Source organism: Phyllobates terribilis, unplaced genomic scaffold (genome assembly GCF_046119375.1).
Source record: "Phyllobates terribilis strain yellow unplaced genomic scaffold, ASM4611937v1 Scaffold_230__1_contigs__length_3167835, whole genome shotgun sequence".
NCBI lineage: Eukaryota > Metazoa > Chordata > Amphibia > Anura > Dendrobatidae > Phyllobates > Phyllobates terribilis.
Window position 1 is genome coordinate 877,110 of NW_027362990.1, and position 12,471 is coordinate 889,580.

General features: G+C 44.5%; 6 non-coding genes and 3 pseudogenes across 6 annotated transcripts; all 9 read right to left on the minus strand.

The window, feature by feature from the left end:
• Window positions 1–412: 412 nt before the first annotated feature.
• Window positions 413–603, minus strand: LOC141215145 (U2 spliceosomal RNA). Its single transcript, XR_012284286.1, has one exon. It is a non-coding gene; the product is annotated as a U2 spliceosomal RNA (small nuclear RNA).
• Window positions 604–1,718: 1,115 nt separating this feature from the next.
• On the minus strand, window positions 1,719–1,902 carry LOC141215136 (U2 spliceosomal RNA). Its single transcript, XR_012284278.1, has one exon. It is a non-coding gene; the product is annotated as a U2 spliceosomal RNA (small nuclear RNA).
• A 799-nt stretch (window positions 1,903–2,701) lies between these two features.
• LOC141215165 (U2 spliceosomal RNA) lies at window positions 2,702–2,793 on the minus strand (annotated as a pseudogene).
• A 1,112-nt stretch (window positions 2,794–3,905) lies between these two features.
• On the minus strand, window positions 3,906–4,096 carry LOC141215157 (U2 spliceosomal RNA). The gene has a single exon (XR_012284288.1). It is a non-coding gene; the product is annotated as a U2 spliceosomal RNA (small nuclear RNA).
• A 1,115-nt stretch (window positions 4,097–5,211) lies between these two features.
• LOC141215132 (U2 spliceosomal RNA) lies at window positions 5,212–5,391 on the minus strand (annotated as a pseudogene).
• A 794-nt stretch (window positions 5,392–6,185) lies between these two features.
• Window positions 6,186–6,277, minus strand: LOC141215163 (U2 spliceosomal RNA; annotated as a pseudogene).
• Window positions 6,278–7,392: 1,115 nt separating this feature from the next.
• On the minus strand, window positions 7,393–7,583 carry LOC141215168 (U2 spliceosomal RNA). The gene has a single exon (XR_012284289.1). It is a non-coding gene; the product is annotated as a U2 spliceosomal RNA (small nuclear RNA).
• A 1,115-nt stretch (window positions 7,584–8,698) lies between these two features.
• On the minus strand, window positions 8,699–8,888 carry LOC141215083 (U2 spliceosomal RNA). The gene has a single exon (XR_012284229.1). It is a non-coding gene; the product is annotated as a U2 spliceosomal RNA (small nuclear RNA).
• A 1,115-nt stretch (window positions 8,889–10,003) lies between these two features.
• Window positions 10,004–10,198, minus strand: LOC141215131 (U2 spliceosomal RNA). The gene has a single exon (XR_012284274.1). It is a non-coding gene; the product is annotated as a U2 spliceosomal RNA (small nuclear RNA).
• Between the last annotated feature and the right edge of the window lie 2,273 nt (window positions 10,199–12,471).

Below are 12,471 nucleotides of genomic sequence, written 5' to 3' on the forward strand. Positions count from 1 at the left end.
TCAGGTGAGTTTAAAAGGCTGCTGTTGATAACAAGGGCATTTGCTAAATAGATGGTGTGTGTGCAACAATATACTGAAAGGTCAATTATATTGTGCAGCTTATCTCACCACCTGTAGTTATTTAGGTGAAAGCTCCAAAATGCTTGCCTAATATGTCTGTTTATCCAAAAGGAAGTAAAAAGGGAGAGCTAGAAAGATAGCATTGCATCACATTACATGGCAATGCAATGCACAGTTGCTGAAGTTGAACCAAAATGAGCTTGTAATCTGGCTTCTGCAACTTTGAACATGAAAAATCCAATGAGGAGAAGAAAAGCAAAGCCAAAGAGTCCAGCCCAAAATCCGACAAACAAGCAAAATGAACAAAAAACATTGAATTCAATTCTTTCTGATTTTAGAAACTGCATTAAAGAAGGGGTGCACCGGTCCTGGAGATACTGCAATACCAGGTCAATGCGTGGAGTGGACAGAGCAAGCTCTTTTTCCATCTCCCTGTTCTAAAAATCCATTTAATATATGGTCCCCAGATAGGGGACGTATCAGATATTAAACTGATAAGAACAGATACTACACTTGATCTTAGCCAAAAGGCCGAGAAGCGATAACCAGAATTGGTTTCAAACTACGGAGCCACCCAAGGATCCTGAAAAGTCCATTTGTGGAGATGAGCTCCTGGACTCCCGTTAAGAAGACATGTTGTCAACCTCTAGATCCCTTACATGCCTGCACTTTTCGGCTTGCTGCTGCTGCAATCCACGCGTTTTAGATCTGCATAACTCCACCTCTTTAAACACAGCACCTTCACCCCCTGCTGTTCCCACCCGCCTCAACACCGTTGGAAGGGAGGAGAACCAATTAAGGCGGGGGGTGGGGTGGAACGAGCAGCTGTCTACCCTTAGCAGGAGGGCTCCTGATTACATACCTCTCCTGCTGCTGCTGCTGCTGGCTGTCCAGCAGCAGACTGAAGGTGGCTGCTGCTGTGCACAGGTATATAAAGGCTCAGAGCCTATTATGACACGCGCAGCCAGCGTTCCATTGCCACATTCCATCTACTGCAGGCAGGATACCTGGCTGGCTGAATGTCGCTGAGAAGCTCACAGAGACGGCCATAAGCAACAGTTTAACAGAATGCCACAGACTAACCAACCAAACTTTTTGGGTTGGGTTCTCTTTTATAGTCTGCAGGCATTAAATGAAAGAAGTCAGTGTTCCAGCAGAAGGAGACAACGTTTCAGAAAAGGCATTGTAGCAAACCAAAAAAGAAATTTTAAGCGCAGCAGAGTAACCAGCGCACATACCTGTTAGCTCAGGTGAGTTTAAAAGGCTGCTGTTGATAACAAGGGCATTTGCTAAATAGATGGTGTGTGTGCAACAATATACTGAAAGGTCAATTATATTGTGCAGCTTATCTCACCACCTGTAGTTATTTAGGTGAAAGCTCCAAAATGCTTGCCTAATATGTCTGTTTATCCAAAAGGAAGTAAAAAGGGAGAGCTAGAAAGATAGCATTGCATCACATTACATGGCAATGCAATGCACAGTTGCTGAAGTTGAACCAAAATGAGCTTGTAATCTGGCTTCTGCAACTTTGAACATGAAAAATCCAATGAGGAGAAGAAAAGCAAAGCCAAAGAGTCCATCCCAAAATCCGACAAACAAGCAAAATGAACAAAAAACATTGAATTCAATTCTTTCTGATTTTAGAAACTGCATTAAAGAAGGGGTGCACCGGTCCTGGAGATACTGCAATACCAGGTCAATGCGTGGAGTGGACAGAGCAAGCTCTTTTTCCATCTCCCTGTTCTAAAAATCCATTTAATATATGGTCCCCAGATAGGGGACGTATCAGATATTAAACTGATAAGAACAGATTTTTTTTTTTTTTTTTATCGAAAGCCCGAATTCGTGTACAAAACCCGAGTGCGCTTAAAAAAGTGACAAGTGCCACAAAAAAAAGTGCACTAGGATGCTGGTCTTCTTGAAACCCTCTCCAAAAGGAGAAGGGTCCCCCAAACCATTCCCCGTCCCTCCGAGCCAGAAGGCCACAGCGAGGAACAGGGACAAATAGCCACCTCCAGCCGGAGCCAGAGGCGACCCAATCTTACCCCCAATACCTGCCCGAGTTCTCACCCGAGCAAGGCACTGGGAGCCAAAGACTGTGCTCCCCTCCCGGAAGAGGGGAGCCAACAACGCTCTCCTCCCGAAAGAGGAGAGCCAGTGGGGTTCAGGGGGGAGCGGAACCTGATGGCCACACACTCCCCCCCTAGACCTGCCAAGAGAGGAACCCGTAAGGGAACCGCATCCCGACAAAATCCTAGTAAGGACGTGGACACACGTGAAAAAGTGGACACACAGTGACAAAAAAAAATTAAATAAATAGTGAAGGTTTCACAGTATAATACTGCCCGGACCTTCGACCGGGAATTGAAAAATTCCCCATCCTAAGGCCAGAAGGCCCGGAATAAGGGTGTGTGTGAAGAAAGAAATATTGAAGTGCTAGTGCAAATGTGCCATAAACTCAAGTGGGGTTCCCAATCCCAGTGAGTTAAGGCACCCCAGGGTCACCACTCCTGGGGCACTTCACACTTCGGGCTTTCGATCTTCCCCGGCCCAATGGCGTCGATCCTGGGGGGCCATGCTTTCCACCAGATGACTATATTAGCCACCTGGCGTACTAACAAGCGCCTAAACCCCAGTGTGCATAATGTATCAATCTACTAGGGCGGCCAACATCCAAAACCGCCTTTTCGAAAGATACTACACTTGATCTTAGCCAAAAGGCCGAGAAGCGATAACCAGAATTGGTTTCAAACTACGGAGCCACCCAAGGATCCTGAAAAGTCCATTTGTGGAGATGAGCTCCTGGACTCCCGTTAAGAAGACATGTTGTCAACCTCTAGATCCCTTACATGCCTGCACTTTTCGGCTTGCTGCTGCTGCAATCCACGCGTTTTAGATCTGCATAACTCCACCTCTTTAAACACAGCACCTTCACCCCCTGCTGTTCCCACCCGCCTCAACACCGTTGGAAGGGAGGAGAACCAATTAAGGCGGGGGGTGGGGTGGAACGAGCAGCTGTCTACCCTTAGCAGGAGGGCTCCTGATTACATACCTCTCCTGCTGCTGCTGCTGGCTGTCCAGCAGCAGACTGAAGGTGGCTGCTGCTGTGCACAGGTATATAAAGGCTCAGAGCCTATTATGACACGCGCAGCCAGCGTTCCATTGCCACATTCCATCTACTGCAGGCAGGATACCTGGCTGGCTGAATGTCGCTGAGAAGCTCACAGAGACCGCCATAAGCAACAGTTTAACAGAATGCCACAGACTAATCAACCAAACTTTTTGGGTTGGGTTCTCTTTTATAGTCTGCAGGCATTAAATGAAAGAAGTCAGTGTTCCAGCAGAAGGAGACAACGTTTCAGAAAAGGCATTGTAGCAAACCAAAAAAGAAATTTTAAGCGCAGCAGAGTAACCAGCGCACATACCTGTTAGCTCAGGTGAGTTTAAAAGGCTGCTGTTGATAACAAGGGCATTTGCTAAATAGATGGTGTGTGTGCAACAATATACTGAAAGGTCAATTATATTGTGCAGCTTATCTCACCACCTGTAGTTATTTAGGTGAAAGCTCCAAAATGCTTGCCTAATATGTCTGTTTATCCAAAAGGAAGTAAAAAGGGAGAGCTAGAAAGATAGCATTGCATCACATTACATGGCAATGCAATGCACAGTTGCTGAAGTTGAACCAAAATGAGCTTGTAATCTGGCTTCTGCAACTTTGAACATGAAAAATCCAATGAGGAGAAGAAAAGCAAAGCCAAAGAGTCCATCCCAAAATCCGACAAACAAGCAAAATGAACAAAAAACATTGAATTCAATTCTTTCTGATTTTAGAAACTGCATTAAAGAAGGGGTGCACCGGTCCTGGAGATACTGCAATACCAGGTCAATGCGTGGAGTGGACAGAGCAAGCTCTTTTTCCATCTCCCTGTTCTAAAAATCCATTTAATATATGGTCCCCAGATAGGGGACGTATCAGATATTAAACTGATAAGAACAGATACTACACTTGATCTTAGCCAAAAGGCCGAGAAGCGATAACCAGAATTGGTTTCAAACTACGGAGCCACCCAAGGATCCTGAAAAGTCCATTTGTGGAGATGAGCTCCTGGACTCCCGTTAAGAAGACATGTTGTCAACCTCTAGATCCCTTACATGCCTGCACTTTTCGGCTTGCTGCTGCTGCAATCCACGCGTTTTAGATCTGCATAACTCCACCTCTTTAAACACAGCACCTTCACCCCCTGCTGTTCCCACCCGCCTCAACACCGTTGGAAGGGAGGAGAACCAATTAAGGCGGGGGGTGGGGTGGAACGAGCAGCTGTCTACCCTTAGCAGGAGGGCTCCTGATTACATACCTCTCCTGCTGCTGCTGCTGCTGGCTGTCCAGCAGCAGACTGAAGGTGGCTGCTGCTGTGCACAGGTATATAAAGGCTCAGAGCCTATTATGACACGCGCAGCCAGCGTTCCATTGCCACATTCCATCTACTGCAGGCAGGATACCTGGCTGGCTGAATGTCGCTGAGAAGCTCACAGAGACCGCCATAAGCAACAGTTTAACAGAATGCCACAGACTAATCAACCAAACTTTTTGGGTTGGGTTCTCTTTTATAGTCTGCAGGCATTAAATGAAAGAAGTCAGTGTTCCAGCAGAAGGAGACAACGTTTCAGAAAAGGCATTGTAGCAAACCAAAAAAGAAATTTTAAGCGCAGCAGAGTAACCAGCGCACATACCTGTTAGCTCAGGTGAGTTTAAAAGGCTGCTGTTGATAACAAGGGCATTTGCTAAATAGATGGTGTGTGTGCAACAATATACTGAAAGGTCAATTATATTGTGCAGCTTATCTCACCACCTGTAGTTATTTAGGTGAAAGCTCCAAAATGCTTGCCTAATATGTCTGTTTATCCAAAAGGAAGTAAAAAGGGAGAGCTAGAAAGATAGCATTGCATCACATTACATGGCAATGCAATGCACAGTTGCTGAAGTTGAACCAAAATGAGCTTGTAATCTGGCTTCTGCAACTTTGAACATGAAAAATCCAATGAGGAGAAGAAAAGCAAAGCCAAAGAGTCCATCCCAAAATCCGACAAACAAGCAAAATGAACAAAAAACATTGAATTCAATTCTTTCTGATTTTAGAAACTGCATTAAAGAAGGGGTGCACCGGTCCTGGAGATACTGCAATACCAGGTCAATGCGTGGAGTGGACAGAGCAAGCTCTTTTTCCATCTCCCTGTTCTAAAAATCCATTTAATATATAGTCCCCAGATAGGGGACGTATCAGATATTAAACTGATAAGAACAGATTTTTTTTTTTTCTTTGAAAGCCCGAATTCGTGTACAAAACCCGAGTGCGCTTAAAAAAGTGACAAGTGCCACAAAAAAAGTGCACTAGGATGCTGGTCTTCTTGAAACCCTCTCCAAAAGGAGAAGGGTCCCCCAAACCATTCCCCGTCCCTCCGAGCCAAAAGGCCACAGCGAGGAACAGGGACAAAAAGCCACCTCCAGCCGAAGCCAGAGGCGACCCAATCTTACCCCCAGCACCTGCCCGAGTTCTCACCCGAGCAAGGCACTGGGAGCCAAAGACTGTGCTCCGCTCCCGGAAGAGGGGAGCCAACAACGCTCTCCTCCCAAAAGAGGAGAGCCAGGGGGGTTCAGGGGGGAGCGGAACCTGATGGCCACACACTCCCCCCCTAGACCTGCCAAGAGAGGAACCCGTAAGGGAACCGCATCCCGACAAAATCCTAGTAGGACGTGACACACGTGAATAAGTGGACACACAGTGACAAAGAAATTAAATAAATAGTGAAGGTTTCACAGTATAATACTGCCCGGACCTTCGACCGGGAATTGAAAAATTCCCCATCCTAAGGCCAGAAGGCCCGGAATAAGGGTGTGTGTGAAGAAAGAAAATTTGAAGTGCTTGTGCAAATGTGCCATAAACTCAAGTGGGGTTCCCAATCCCAGTGAGTTAAGGCACCCCAGGGTCACCACTCCTGGGGCACTTCACACTTCGGGCTTTCGATCTTCCCCGGCCCAATGGCGTCGATCCTGGGGGGCCATGCTTTCCAACAGATGACTATATTAGCCAGCTGGCGTACTAACAAGCGCCTAAACCCCAGTGTGCATAATGTATCAATCTACTAGGGCGGCCAACATCCAAAACCGCCTTTTCGAAAGATACTACACTTGATCTTAGCCAAAAGGCCGAGAAGCGATAACCAGAATTGGTTTCAAACTACGGAGCCACCCAAGGATCCTGAAAAGTCCATTTGTGGAGATGAGCTCCTGGACTCCCGTTAAGAAGACATGTTGTCAACCTCTAGATCCCTTACATGCCTTCACTTTTCGGCTTGCTGCTGCTGCAATCCACGCGTTTTAGATCTGCATAACTCCACCTCTTTAAACACAGCACCTTCACCCCCTGCTGTTCCCACCCGCCTCAACACCGTTGGAAGGGAGGAGAACCAATTAAGGCGGGGGGTGGGGTGGAACGAGCAGCTGTCTACCCTTAGCAGGAGGGCTCCTGATTACATACCTCTCCTGCTGCTGCTGCTGCTGGCTGTCCAGCAGCAGACTGAAGGTGGCTGCTGCTGTGCACAGGTATATAAAGGCTCAGAGCCTATTATGACACGCGCAGCCAGCGTTCCATTGCCACATTCCATCTACTGCAGGCAGGATACCTGGCTGGCTGAATGTCGCTGAGAAGCTCACAGAGACCGCCATAAGCAACAGTTTAACAGAATGCCACAGACTAATCAACCAAACTTTTTGGGTTGGGTTCTCTTTTATAGTCTGCAGGCATTAAATGAAAGAAGTCAGTGTTCCAGCAGAGGGAGACAACGTTTCAGAAAAGGCATTGTAGCAAACCAAAAAAGAAATTTTAAGCGCAGCAGAGTAACCAGCACACATACCTGTTAGCTCAGGTGAGTTTAAAAGGCTGCTGTTGATAACAAGGGCATTTGCTAAATAGATGGTGTGTGTGCAACAATATACTGAAAGGTCAATTATATTGTGCAGCTTATCTCACCACCTGTAGTTATTTAGGTGAAAGCTCCAAAATGCTTGCCTAATATGTCTGTTTATCCAAAAGGAAGTAAAAAGGGAGAGCTAGAAAGATAGCATTGCATCACATTACATGGCAATGCAATGCACAGTTGCTGAAGTTGAACCAAAATGAGCTTGTAATCTGGCTTCTGCAACTTTGAACATGAAAAATCCAATGAGGAGAAGAAAAGCAAAGCCAAAGAGTCCATCCCAAAATCCGACAAACAAGCAAAATGAACAAAAAACAATGAATTCAATTCTTTCTGATTTTAGAAACTGCATTAAAGAAGGGGTGCACCGGTCCTGGAGATACTGCAATACCAGGTCAATGCGTGGAGTGGACAGAGCAAGCTCTTTTTCCATCTCCCTGTTCTAAAAATCCATTTAATATATGGTCCCCAGATAGGGGACGTATCAGATATTAAACTGATAAGAACAGATACTACACTTGATCTTAGCCAAAAGGCCGAGAAGCGATAACCAGAATTGGTTTCAAACTACGGAGCCACCCAAGGATCCTGAAAAGTCCATTTGTGGAGATGAGCTCCTGGACTCCCGTTAAGAAGACATGTTGTCAACCTCTAGATCCCTTACATGCCTGCACTTTTCGGCTTGCTGCTGCTGCAATCCACGCGTTTTAGATCTGCATAACTCCACCTCTTTAAACACAGCACCTTCACCCCCTGCTGTTCCCACCCGCCTCAACACCGTTGGAAGGGAGGAGAACCAATTAAGGCGGGGGGTGGGGTGGAACGAGCAGCTGTCTACCCTTAGCAGGAGGGCTCCTGATTACATACCTCTCCTGCTGCTGCTGCTGCTGGCTGTCCAGCAGCAGACTGAAGGTGGCTGCTGCTGTGCACAGGTATATAAAGGCTCAGAGCCTATTATGACACGCGCAGCCAGCGTTCCATTGCCACATTCCATCTACTGCAGGCAGGATACCTGGCTGGCTGAATGTCGCTGAGAAGCTCACAGAGACCGCCATAAGCAACAGTTTAACAGAATGCCACAGACTAATCAACCAAACTTTTTGGGTTGGGTTCTCTTTTATAGTCTGCAGGCATTAAATGAAAGAAGTCAGTGTTCCAGCAGAAGGAGACAACGTTTCAGAAAAGGCATTGTAGCAAACCAAAAAAGAAATTTTAAGCGCAGCAGAGTAACCAGCGCACATACCTGTTAGCTCAGGTGAGTTTAAAAGGCTGCTGTTGATAACAAGGGCATTTGCTAAATAGATGGTGTGTGTGCAACAATATACTGAAAGGTCAATTATATTGTGCAGCTTATCTCACCACCTGTAGTTATTTAGGTGAAAGCTCCAAAATGCTTGCCTAATATGTCTGTTTATCCAAAAGGAAGTAAAAAGGGAGAGCTAGAAAGATAGCATTGCATCACATTACATGGCAATGCAATGCACAGTTGCTGAAGTTGAACCAAAATGAGCTTGTAATCTGGCTTCTGCAACTTTGAACATGAAAAATCCAATGAGGAGAAGAAAAGCAAAGCCAAAGAGTCCATCCCAAAATCCGACAAACAAGCAAAATGAACAAAAAACATTGAATTCAATTCTTTCTGATTTTAGAAACTGCATTAAAGAAGGGGTGCACCGTCCTGGAGATACTGCAATACCAGGTCAATGCGTGGAGTGGACAGAGCAAGCTCTTTTTCCATCTCCCTGTTCTAAAAATCCATTTAATATATGGTCCCCAGATAGGGGACGTATCAGATATTAAACTGATAAGAACAGATACTACACTTGATCTTAGCCAAAAGGCCGAGAAGCGATAACCAGAATTGGTTTCAAACTACGGAGCCACCCAAGGATCCTGAAAAGTCCATTTGTGGAGATGAGCTCCTGGACTCCCGTTAAGAAGACATGTTGTCAACCTCTAGATCCCTTACATGCCTGCACTTTTCGGCTTGCTGCTGCTGCAATCCACGCGTTTTAGATCTGCATAACTCCACCTCTTTAAACACAGCACCTTCACCCCCTGCTGTTCCCACCCGCCTCAACACCGTTGGAAGGGAGGAGAACCAATTAAGGCGGGGGGTGGGGTGGAACGAGCAGCTGTCTACCCTTAGCAGGAGGGCTCCTGATTACATACCTCTCCTGCTGCTGCTGCTGCTGGCTGTCCAGCAGCAGACTGAAGGTGGCTGCTACTGTGCACAGGTATATAAAGGCTCAGAGCCTATTATGACACGCGCAGCCAGCGTTCCATTGCCACATTCCATCTACTGCAGGCAGGATACCTGGCTGGCTGAATGTCGCTGAGAAGCTCACAGAGACCGCCATAAGCAACAGTTTAACAGAATGCCACAGACTAATCAACCAAACTTTTTGGGTTGGGTTCTCTTTTATAGTCTGCAGGCATTAAATGAAAGAAGTCAGTGTTCCAGCAGAAGGAGACAACGTTTCAGAAAAGGCATTGTAGCAAACCAAAAAAGAAATTTTAAGCGCAGCAGAGTAACCAGCGCACATACCTGTTAGCTCAGGTGAGTTTAAAAGGCTGCTGTTGATAACAAGGGCATTTGCTAAATAGATGGTGTGTGTGCAACAATATACTGAAAGGTCAATTATATTGTGCAGCTTATCTCACCACCTGTAGTTATTTAGGTGAAAGCTCCAAAATGCTTGCCTAATATGTCTGTTTATCCAAAAGGAAGTAAAAAGGGAGAGCTAGAAAGATAGCATTGCATCACATTACATGGCAATGCAATGCACAGTTGCTGAAGTTGAACCAAAATGAGCTTGTAATCTGGCTTCTGCAACTTTGAACATGAAAAATCCAATGAGGAGAAGAAAAGCAAAGCCAAAGAGTCCATCCCAAAATCCGACAAACAAGCAAAATGAACAAAAAACATTGAATTCAATTCTTTCTGATTTTAGAAACTGCATTAAAGAAGGGGTGCACCGGTCCTGGAGATACTGCAATACCAGGTCAATGCGTGGAGTGGACAGAGCAAGCTCTTTTTCCATCTCCCTGTTCTAAAAATCCATTTAATATATGGTCCCCAGATAGGGGACGTATCAGATATTAAACTGATAAGAACAGATTTTTTTTTTTTTTTTTTTTTTTCTTTTTAACCAAATCAGATAGGCCGGAGCATAAGCTCAATCAAATCGACTTACAAAAGCCTTTCATTGACACTTAGCCTTTCATCACACTTGGTATATAATCAAAAATAAAACCAAACCTTATCATCAGGTACATTATACACTACTAATTAAACTTTACCAAAAACCTCCACTTTTTAAACTTCCAGATCCCTTCAGCATCTATAATACTTCCACGTTCCTGATCCCAGAGGTATATTACATACATACGTGACAGAATCAATCTCAAACATTCATTAACTGACATTTTCTTCCTTTTAAAAACTAACAAATTCCTCGCATCCCACAAACTTTCAATTACACACACCACCAACAACCATAAAATCCTATCCTTAATTCTACTACATGCACCCATCCCAAACATAGCAAGTTTCCAATTAACATACTTTACACCCACCAATTCCTTGCAAAGTCCCCCTATACCCTTCCATACATCATATGCAAAATCACAATCCCATACCATATGTCTAACATGCTCTCTCAAACCACATCCATCCCTCGGGCATACCTCAGATTTAACTAAATCCCTCTTCTTTTGCACATCTCTAACAGGCAAAATGTCATGCAATATCATCCAAGCGATATCTCTCTGTCTGTTAGTCACACCATCTATACTTAATTTTCTCCACATCTCGGTTACTTCCTCCCCTCTCAACCCATTGATATTACATACCACCTCACGCTCACGCACCATCCTAATGACTTTCTTCTTTTGCCTAAAATCACTCATGTTAACGGACAACAAATCATACTTCCTTACAAATTTCTCAACACAACCATACCATACAGGACACTTAAAAGCAACAGGCACTCTAGCATCCCTTTTGACCCACTTTAAGCCATAAAGCATCCATCCAGCCGAATACTTCATCATATAAGCACACTTATTACTTTTCCCTAGAACCACCACCACCATTTTCACGTAACTAATCCCTAAAAAGAAATCAATATTTGGAAAATCCAAACCACCATTTACACATAACTTATAGACATATTCCCGTTTCAATTTCTCCATGCGACTTCCCCAAAGAAAATTAAAGATGAATTTCTCAGTTTTCCTAATTTTCTTAAAAGCAGCAGGATATACATTCGCAACAAACAACAAAATAGGCAAAATAACCGCCTTAATAATCAGAACTTTCCCAGTCAGAGTTAATTCTCTCATTCGCCAAAAAATCAACTTGCGCACCACTCTCACCCCACAATCTTCCCAACTCTCATTTCCTTTCAAATCATCATTAAACTTAATCCCAAGCACCTTTATTGCACCATCCTCACACCTCACACCATCCATCCGTACATTCCTCTCACCAAAACATTTAAAGGAACTCTTAGTCCAATTGACCTTAAAAGCTGAGACACTACAAAACAAACTTAATATCAACCTTGCCCTACTCATCGCAGCCATATTCCCACTCACAATCACTACATCATCCATGTAACCTAGAATTCTCACATCCTTTCCATTACTCCCAGGAATCATCACACCTCTCATAACCTTATCCTTCCTAACCATACACATCAACACTTCAATCACACTAATAAACAAAAAAGGGGACATAGGGCACCCCTGACGCACTCCTGATTTAATTCTCACTTTCTCACTCAACCACCCATTCACCAAAAATTCACTTGAAACATTACAATACAAACTCCTAACACAGTTTACAAAATTCCTGGAATAACCCATCTTAGACAAAACCTTAAACATAAAGCTATGTGACACACGGTCAAAAGCTTTTTCAAAATCAACCGAAAACAACAAACATTTCTGCTTACGACTCATACAATCCCCAATCACATCACGCAACAACACCAAATTTTCAGTCATACTTCTCCCAGGCACTGCACACACTTGGTCTTCATCCACCACACCGCCAATCACTTCCCGCATCCGGCTAGCCAACAATTTACTAAACACCTTATAGTCTGCATTCAAAAGGGTGATTGGCCTCCAATTCCCCAAATCCTTTTTATCACCTTTCTTATGAACCAAAACCACCACCCCATCTCTCATAGATTCACTCAACATATTCTCCGTGAACATATACTGGCACACCTCCAATAAGTCATTTCCCATCGTGTCCCATTCCTTAACATATAACTCCACGGGCAGTCCATCCTTCCCAGGTGTTTTATTCTTACTCGCAGACATCACCACTTTTTTAACTTCATCCAACACAATTACATCATCCAATATTTCACGTTCATCCTCACCCAAACAACCTTCTAAACACCCCAAAGCATCAGTCAA